Source organism: Palaemon carinicauda, chromosome 1, assembly GCF_036898095.1.
Source record: "Palaemon carinicauda isolate YSFRI2023 chromosome 1, ASM3689809v2, whole genome shotgun sequence".
Lineage (NCBI taxonomy): Eukaryota > Metazoa > Arthropoda > Malacostraca > Decapoda > Palaemonidae > Palaemon > Palaemon carinicauda.
Window position 1 is genome coordinate 314,331,751 of NC_090725.1, and position 10,000 is coordinate 314,341,750.

Here is a 10,000-nt window from a genome sequence, read left to right on the forward strand (position 1 = left end):
TATTCTGCCACAAAAGGATTCTTAAAAACTAGTAATTAAACCTAGAAAAACAAGGCTGATCTAGACTTTCTAATACCTTCCTCCCCAAAAACAAAAACAAAAAATTCCAATAATTTTTTTTTTTATACAAAACATGAAACCTGTAAAGAGAAAATGATTAACACATCACTCTCAAGACAAAGTAAAGTCTCAGGGTGAAACATGAAATAAGAATTCTCATGAACAACACTACAACCAATGAATTTTAAAAACTGAATTGTCACAAAGAAAATGTACCAGCCTAAAAAATAGAGAAAACATAAATGAAAAATAAACCATAAGGTCAACTTAGCACCAAATATTAACCACCAGACACTGACTGTCTCAAATTCAGCCAATAACATCGAGTTTACACATAACAGACACTACCACAGTATGACCGCCCACACTTTGGTCACTACAGGCTTTACTTTGGTTCAAAAGAAAACAGACAAATTATAAAATACCTCACTAAGAAAACCTAATGACTAACAAACCAAACTCCCAGCGAAAAACACACTCATACTCATCCTTACATCTCTAAGAATAACGCAAACCAATTGAAGAGACGAGAAGGGCGAGGGGAGGGGGGCCAAGTCGTGATCAAATCTATATCCTTGAAAGGGCATCGGGAATTCGATTCTCCGATCCCTTAACGTGTTTAATCATAAGCGAGAACTCTTGTAATTGCAGAGCCCAACATAAAATTCTCTGGTTGGCGCCTTTCATGCGTTCGATGAAAACCAGTGGGTTGTGATCTGTCCATACTTCTATGGGATAAGAAAAATTTGTCACATAAGGCTTAAAATGCACAAGAGTACGCACCAAGGCGAGGGCCTCCTTTTCAATGGTGGAATATTTTCTCTCGGGGGCTAGTATCTTTCGGCTGTAATATGATACAGGATGAACCTCTACTATATCGTTCCTTTGAAAAAGGACACCCCCAATACCTATGTCACTGGTATCCACTGCAATAATAAAAGGTCTCTGGAAATTAGGAGAAGTCAATATTGGATTAGATACTAATACCATCTTAAGTTTAATAAATGCTTCCTCACACTGAGGAGACCACATAAACTTCTGCCCTTTCTCCAACAACTTGGTAAGTGGCTGAGCAATGTCCGAGAAATTTCGCACGAATCTGCGATAATAACCAGTCATGCCCAGCACTCGCCGAACCTCTCTAACATTGCACGGTCTCTTTAAATGCACAATAGCCTCAAGGTTGGCTTGTTTAGGTGCCACCTGACCCAAATCAACCTCGTGACCCAAATAACACACTTTTGCCTTACCAAATTCACATTTTGCTAAATTAATAACCAAACCTGCAAGTTTAAGGGCCTCAAATACCTTACGCAATCTCGCCATGTGCGTACTCCAATCATCACTATATACAACCAAGTCATCGATATAAATCTCAGTTCCCTTTAAACCACAAATGACCCTATTCATAAGCCTCTGGAAATTACACGCGGCATTTTTCATCCCAAAGGGCATTACTTTACACTCGTAAAGCCCAAAGGGAGTTACAAATGCAGAGATCTCTCTTGCTCGATCAGACAGGGGAACCTGCCAATACTCTTTCAATAAATCCAATTTCGTAATGAACTTAGCAGCCCCTATGTGATCGAGACAGTCATCTATCCGAGGCAAAGGAAAAGAGTCATTCTTAGTGTGTGTGTTAACCTTACGGTAGTCCACACACATACGGAACTTTCCGTCGGACTTCTTAACCAGGACTATCGGGGAGCTCCAGGGACTAACGGAAGGTTGGATGAGATCGTGTTCCAGCATATATTTAATCTCCTTATCAACTATATCCCTCTTAATGGGATTCAGCCGATAAGGACTCTGTTTTACAGGAGAAGCATTACCCACGTCTACATCATGCTCAAGAAAATTAGTTCGACCTGGAGAATTCCGAAATAAATCTGGAAAAGAAGAAATTAAATTAATTACATCCCTCCTTTGAGCAATCTCCAGATGCCCCAGCCCTTCCTTCAAAACTTCTAAATTTTTAATATTATCATAAAGAGCATCAGAAGACACCTGACAAATCAAATCCTCCAAATCCTCTGAAGGTAAATCCATACTTTCAACCACAGGCTCATAAACAATAGCGAGAGGATCATGTCTATTAGAAGTATAGAGTTTTAACCTATTTATATGGAATATTCTGCACTTCCGTTTTGTCCCAGGAGCCTCTATTTCATAATTCACCTCCGACAACTTCCTCAACACCTTCCAGGGTCCCTTATATCTTGGTTCAAGGAAATTGTCAGAGTCAGTACTTAAAACTAAAACTAATTCTCCGGGCTCAAACGACCGTGCTTTAGATTTCCTATCAAAATTTAATTTCATAGCAGCCTGAGAACTAGCCAAATTTTCTCTGGCAAATTTCCAGGCTCTAGATAATTTTTTCCTCAAGTCCTCCACAAAGTCTCCCACGTTTGCATTCCCACCTCGATCAGTCTCAAGCATCTCATGAAAAATCTCCAAAGGCCCACGTACTTTGTGTCCAAATACCAGTTCGAAAGGAGCTACCCCAGTTGAAGATTTGGGTGATTTCGTAGAGCAAAGAGAGCAAAGGGAAGCCCTTTATCCCATTCCTCCCCTTGTTCATAACAATATTTTTTCAAAATAGATTTAAGGGTCTGATGGAACCTTTCCACCAGGCCCTGACTCTCTGGATGATATGGTACACTGGTCTTGTGCCGAATGGCCAGTTCTGCACATTTACCTTTAAATACCTTGCTAGTAAAATTCGTACCGCAGTCAGTTTGAATAGTACGAGGGAGACCATACCTGGAAAAGAATTCAATTAGTTTGTCAAATACAACCTTAGAGGTAATCCTTCTCATTGGGAAGGCCTCAGGGAATCGAGATGCTCTATCCATAATTGTCAAGAGATGGGTAAACCCAGACTTAGTTTTAGGCAAAGGCCCAACCACATCGATAACTAATTCCACAAAAGGCTCACCTATCGCAGGAATTGGATTTAAGGGAGCTTTAGGAATAATTTGGTTGGGTTTCCCCATCACTTGACAAACCTCACATTCATTAATTAATTGTTTCACAGATGATTTTAATCCTGGCCACCAAAAACATTCTGCCAACTTTCGAAAAGTTTTACATACACCGAAGTGGCCAGAAAAAGAATCATCATGTGCAAGACTCAAGACAGACCTACGGAATTGAGATGGGACAACAATTTGTTCAATACGAGACGTCTTGCTCAGATTATCAGTTAAAGGACGACTAATCCGGTATAGTAAACCATTGATCACACAAAACCTGGGTTTAGTCAAATCTGCAGTGTCACCCAAATAAAAATTAAATTCCTTTTTCTGAGCTTCAATAAATGAAGACCTGTCCCAATCAGGTCTCAAAACATTTCTAACCACACTATTACCACTACTATCTACAGACCCGGGCCTCTCTATGTCTACTTCTAAACTACTTAAAATTAAATCTTCGTCATTATCAATTAAATTTGCAGCCTTTACTGCTGCCCGGGTTGTTACTGCAACAGGACAGGCATGCACAGACAATATGGGGAACAACTCTTGTCCTTTTGTATTTAACATATCGTTACCCAAAATGCCGTCAATTCCAGGAATAGGGAGACACTCAACAACTGCTAATTCTGTCACTTTATCATAACCAGGGAAAGACAATCTGACCTCCACTAACGGAGCCGAAACAACGGTGTTCGGGAACCCTCCCAGAACAACAAAATTTCCTGTATAATCAACTAAATTTTTCAAAGATTCTTTCAAAACCAGCGACCGAGCTGACCCTGTGTCCCTCAAAAATTTCACACCAACAGTTTTAGAAGTAGATATTAATTTACCAGGCCAAATATATTTATCAAAAAGTAGTCATGACTCCTTTCTGCTAGAAGACTGACTACTGCTACTACCACCATTACTAGTGTTAGCTACTGGACGGTTTTCAACTACGGGATCGCTGATAACAGGTTTATCAGTAGATATTAGTGACACAGGATTATTATTATTCCTTTGGAGGTACCTTCTTCTGTCATAACACTGTGCCTGATAATGTCCCTGCTTATTACACCAAAAACAAGTCCCCCTACCTCTATTATTCATATTACCTGGGCCAGAACCAAACCTATTATCTTCAGAAAAGACACGAGTGTCCTGTCCACTCAAGTCTTTTCCCTGGTTACTATCAGGCTTATGATTTTTATCTGGTGGGTTACCCTGCCCACGAGTATTCACAAAAGAGCCCAACCTCTGAAAATTAACTGGCCTAGCAGATTGAAAATTCACATCTTTATTTCCAAAACTACCAGACCCAGTTCGATGGGTCAATACAAACTCGTCAGCAATTTGGGCGGCATTACTTAAATTAAAAGCTTTTACCTCTTCTAGATAAATTTTCAATTCCTTACTACATGACCTTTTGAATTCTTCTAGAAGCATGAGTTCTCTCAAAGCAGAGAAAGAGACCACCTGGCGGCTTTTTAACCAATGATCAAATTGTTCCTCCTTAAGCCTAGCAAATTCCACATAAGTAAGGGAGGCCTGCTTCGTAAAATTTCTGAACTTAAGGCGGTAGGCCTCAGGAACCAAATCGTATGCCTTGAGGACTAGAGCCTTAACCTTATGGTAATCACGGGCAATACCTTCTTCCAAGGCATTATACACTCTAATTGCCTTGCCCACCAACCTACATTGAATTAGTACAGTCCACATTTCTGGGGGCCAAGACAACCGAGTGGCAACACGTTCAAAAGCCTTAAAAAATTCAACTCTTCAAATACTGGCACCAATTTCAAGGCCGCACCTACATTAAACTTATCCTTTGAGTTGCCCCGAGGTGTACTAAAATGATTAGAGGTGCCCTGCAGCCTAGAAATTTCTAAATTGATATTGGCCATCTCCAATTCATGCCGCCTCGCCCTCTCATTCTCTTCAAATTCCAGTTTCATCAATTCTATCCTTTTACATATTAAATCAAATTCACCGTCCTCCTTGGACTCCACCAAAGGACAAACAGGAACCTGAGGATCTTTTGGCGCAGGGTTTACTACAGAATTGAATGGATTAGTGGAAACATTTAGTTTCAGAGGCAAGTTAGCCTGACCTTCATAAATAGTTCCTGTCCGGGGAGGATCCTCAAACAGAGTTAGACCTCCATTAACACTTATTCTGTCATCACCATTAATCATACTACCCTCACGCTCAGAGTCACTACTACCTGAAACTTCATACTCCCTAACCAAATGTTCAGCCTCAACCAGACCTTGAGCAACTTTACTTTTAACAGCTACCAACAATTGATTTTTCGTATCCGCTGCCCTAAACGGAATACCCAACCACCGGGCACAACTTACTAAACAAGTCTTATTTAGTACTGGCAGATGCTTTATACAATCACCTGACCCTAAAAACTCTGCGGGGTCAAACACAAAACCCTCCATTGCACCAAAATTAGCAGGGGAGAAAGGTAATACTTTACAACTAAAGAAAATATTGTCAAATTAACAAAGTGCTGTTCCACAGACCAAAACACTGAGTACACCTGAGAACAATCCTGTCACGGTCGCCAATTGTTATAACCCTTAGGGTTATTATAAGAGTTCTTATTATAATTGTTGTCAGTAATAAATGTAACTCAGTGCTAAAGGTCAGCGGAAACAAACACTCAAGAAAACTTAACAATATTTAATACTTAACAATAACAAAATTTAGATCAACCTTGTTAAAACCACAAATAACATTATTTAATAACAAGGAAGGACAAATAACGGTCCTTTGAATCACACTGGATTCCCTAAAACTAAGAAGCTAAGTCCTAACAAAGACAAGAGAAATATCAATTATAAACTTGGATCCAACAATTTGGCTGGCCAGAACAAAAAATAACCCTAATACTAATTACAAGAAAGAAGGAAGACGGAGTAAATAAAACAAGAAAAACCATCATAAATCCTACCTATCAACACAAAACTAATGAACACAAAACCTTGTCTATAATAGACATACTGGAAGATATTATGTAGTCACGTCTTAAATATGACAATATATAGAAGATCAAATGATGTAAAGGATGTAGATAGTTCTCCTCACTTCAGTGGATGAATCAGAGGAGAGACAACACTAGGGCCGTCATTCACTGGTCCTAACAGCTATCAGGGCAGGTCCTGAATGCCAGGGCATAACCATAAAGGGCAAGCAATCCCAAACGAAAATCAGACACTCTATGTCTTACCTGGCGTCAGCCTCCCTACTGGCCACCTCACGAGCTTGCAAGCTCCCAAAACCACAGCAGCTGATTGGAGACGTTAGTGCACCAATTCCCTGGGAAGTCCTCCTCGTCAGGGAAAGGCAGAACTGGCTCGAGTCGCAGGTGACAAGAGCACCTGCAGACAACAGATCAATGTAAGGATCAAAAGCGTAATCCAAAGAATCGTCCAAATAAGTTGCCAAACAATCGTCATCCAGAGTCCAAATCACTATGCTGCTCGAGGTATATTATCAGGGGAGTGCTCAAGCCCGAACTGAATTCTATCCGAGCACCAACGTCCAGACATCAAGTCGCGTTCATAAACACTCGTATGTAAAAAAAAACAATCGTTAAAACGATAGTTCGATAATATAAACAACCGGGGAGGAGGCGCCTAACCACACAGAATTGTTAAATTAAGCACTTTACACTTAAACACTTAAATTTCAAAGATAACATAAACAAATTCTCATACAAAACAAAGGCTATTCTGCCACAAAAGGATTCTTAAAAACTAGTAATTAAACCTAGAAAAACAAGGCTGATCTAGACTTTCTAATAGTGAGCAAATACCACTTTATGGCCACTCTTGCAAAACCTATTTTATCTCTCTCTCTCTCTCTCTCTCTCTCTCTCTCTCTCTCTCTCTCTCTCTCTCTCTCTCTCCCTGCGTTTCTAAACTTTAATGTTATTGGCAATTGAAAGCATTGCGCGTTTTATGTTTTGCTTTGAATCTTTAGTCAGTTTTCCACAATTGAAATATTTCGTTATTTTAACGTATTAATTTGTTGCTTTGTGTATCTTTTAAGGCCTATTGCTTATGTTGCTATTAACGAAATTTATTATTATTATTATTATTATTATTATTACCTCCGCCAAGCGGCGGAGGTTATGTTTTCGGTTCGGTTTGTTTGTTTGTTTGTTTGTTTCTCTGTTTGTCTGTCTGTCTGTGGACAACGTAGAGGCCACATTTCTACACGGAATCACTTCAAACTTGGCCAAGTAGTTCCCCAATGTGTATGGAAGAACTGATTAAATTTTGGTCAAGGTCACCCCAAGGTCAAGGTCACAGGGGTCACTGGTGTCACTATGACATAAGTGGCCATATCAAGAGACAGAAATAAAGCACTGACTTTTGCATAAGCCAACAGGGAAGTCCTAGTTACCTCCGCCAAGCGGCGGAGGTTATGTTTTCGGTTCGGTTTGTTTGTTTGTTTGTTTGTTTCTCTGTTTGTCTGTCTGTCTGTGGACAACGTAGAGGCCACATTTCTACACGGAATCACTTCAAACTTGGCCAAGTAGTTCCCCAATGTGTATGGAAGAACTGATTAAATTTTGGTCAAGGTCACCCCAAGGTCAAGGTCACAGGGGTCACTGGTGTCACTATGACATAAGTGGCCATATCAAGAGACAGAAATAAAGCACTGACTTTTGCATAAGCCAACAGGGAAGTCCTAGTCCAGGCGCAACCCATGGGTGATGTTCAAATTTATAAAGGTCAAAGGTCAAGGTCATATTGGTGCATTATATCAATGTCATATTAAGTATCAGTGGCAAATGAACAAAGATCACTTGAAGGTCAAAAGTCAAGCAGGTCACTTGAAGGTCAAGGTCACGTGAAGGTCAAGGTCACGTGAAGGTCAAGGTCACCTGAAGGTCAAGGTCACGTGAAGGTCAAGTACATTTGAAGATCAAGGTCACCTTGGCGGAGGTATGTCCTCTACGAGGACCATGTCCGCGTTCAGGACTTGCTCACTTGTTATTATTATTATTATTATTATATATATGTATATATATGTATATATATATATATATATATATATATATATATATATATATATATATATTATATATGTATATATATATATATATATATATATATATATATATATATATATATATATACACACACACACACATATGTATATATATATATATATATATATATATATATATATATATATACACACACACACACATATGTATATATATATATATATATATATATATATATATATATATATATATATATATATATATATATATATGTATATATATACATTCATACATATATATAAATATATAAGTACTTATGAATATATATAAATATATATATATATATACACACACACACACACACACATATATATATATATATATATATATATATATATATATATATATATATATATATATATATATATGTATGAAGACACACACACACACACACATATATATATATATATATATATATATATATATATATATATATATATATCAACAAATATATATACATATATATAAATATATATATATATATATATATATATATATATATATATATATATATATATATATATATATATACATGAAAACACACATACAATTGACAGAAGTTTAGTGCCCCCCGGAGAGTGCAGCCCTTTAATTTTAAAGTAAGTTCTTTGGAATAAGTGTAAGATCAAATAACTATTTCTAAGTAGTGTGCCATTAAACATATTTTCCAATGGGTTAACAGGAAATATTAGTCAGCTACATACATGCAAACATATACACATACATTCATATATACATGTTCTTGAAATATATTATTTTTTCTTTGCTTCCTTTCCTCACTGGGCTATTTTCCCTGTTGGAGCCCCTGGGCTTATAGCCTCCTGCTTTTCCAACTAAGGTTGTAGCTTAACACGTAGTAATAATAATAATAATAATAATAATAATAAAAGAAAAAAAAACAATAACGTTACAGTCTACGGACGTGTTTGAGACACTTCTCATATGTAAAATCAATGAGAAGCGTTTTCATGAATTAACTCTATATCACTAGAAAATCCTTACGCTAAGACACGTTTTGAATTATTCCACACCTCACGTAGTAATTTGTCTTCCTTTTATGGGCACTTGACTGCGTATTAAACCGACTATAATTACACTTCATATGATTTATTCTTTATACATGTCCGTCATCTCAACGATTATGTTAAGAAAAAAAAGGAAAAAAAAAAAGAAGATAAATTCCTTATATTTTGCAGCAATTAGCAGATTACGTTATAATACCCTCTTATAAACTGGAACTTATTGTTCCAAATGACCTTCAATAAAACAATCATGAATACGCAAAATTATGTCGTAGTGTAACCGTGTCGAGAGGTTTAAAGGCTGCTCATGAATGACTGAGGCAAGGGACAATGACATTGCCTTATCAAGCAGGACAGTGCCCTAGAGACTGACAATATATACACATGATCAGCGCCCATGTCCCCTCTCCATCCAAACTAGGACCAAGGAGGGCCAGGCAATGGGTACTGATTACTCGGCAGATAGACCTATAGGCTCCCCCAGACCCCCCCCCCCCATCCTTAGCTCACAAGGATGGTGAGGTTGCAGCGACAAAGGAACTAACGAGTTTGAGCAGGACTAAAACCCCAGTCTAGCGTTCACTAGTCAGAGGAGGGTTGCCAGGTTTTCTAAGTGAGAAAATGCCAACTCCTAATCAGCTGTAGCTTTAAAAGGTCAACTCATTAGTAGAAATTGCTAAAAATATAACATTTAAGGCCAAACTTTCTTATTATGATATTGCCAACGGCCAACCAATTAAAAAAGGAGGGACCAAATTTTAAGTTTTTGGCATCAAAAGAGGCCAAACTGGCAACCCTGAATCAGAGACGTAACCGCGCGGCCACGTTTCATGTTGCCATTATTTCCGCATCAGTAAAAATGCCGTGTA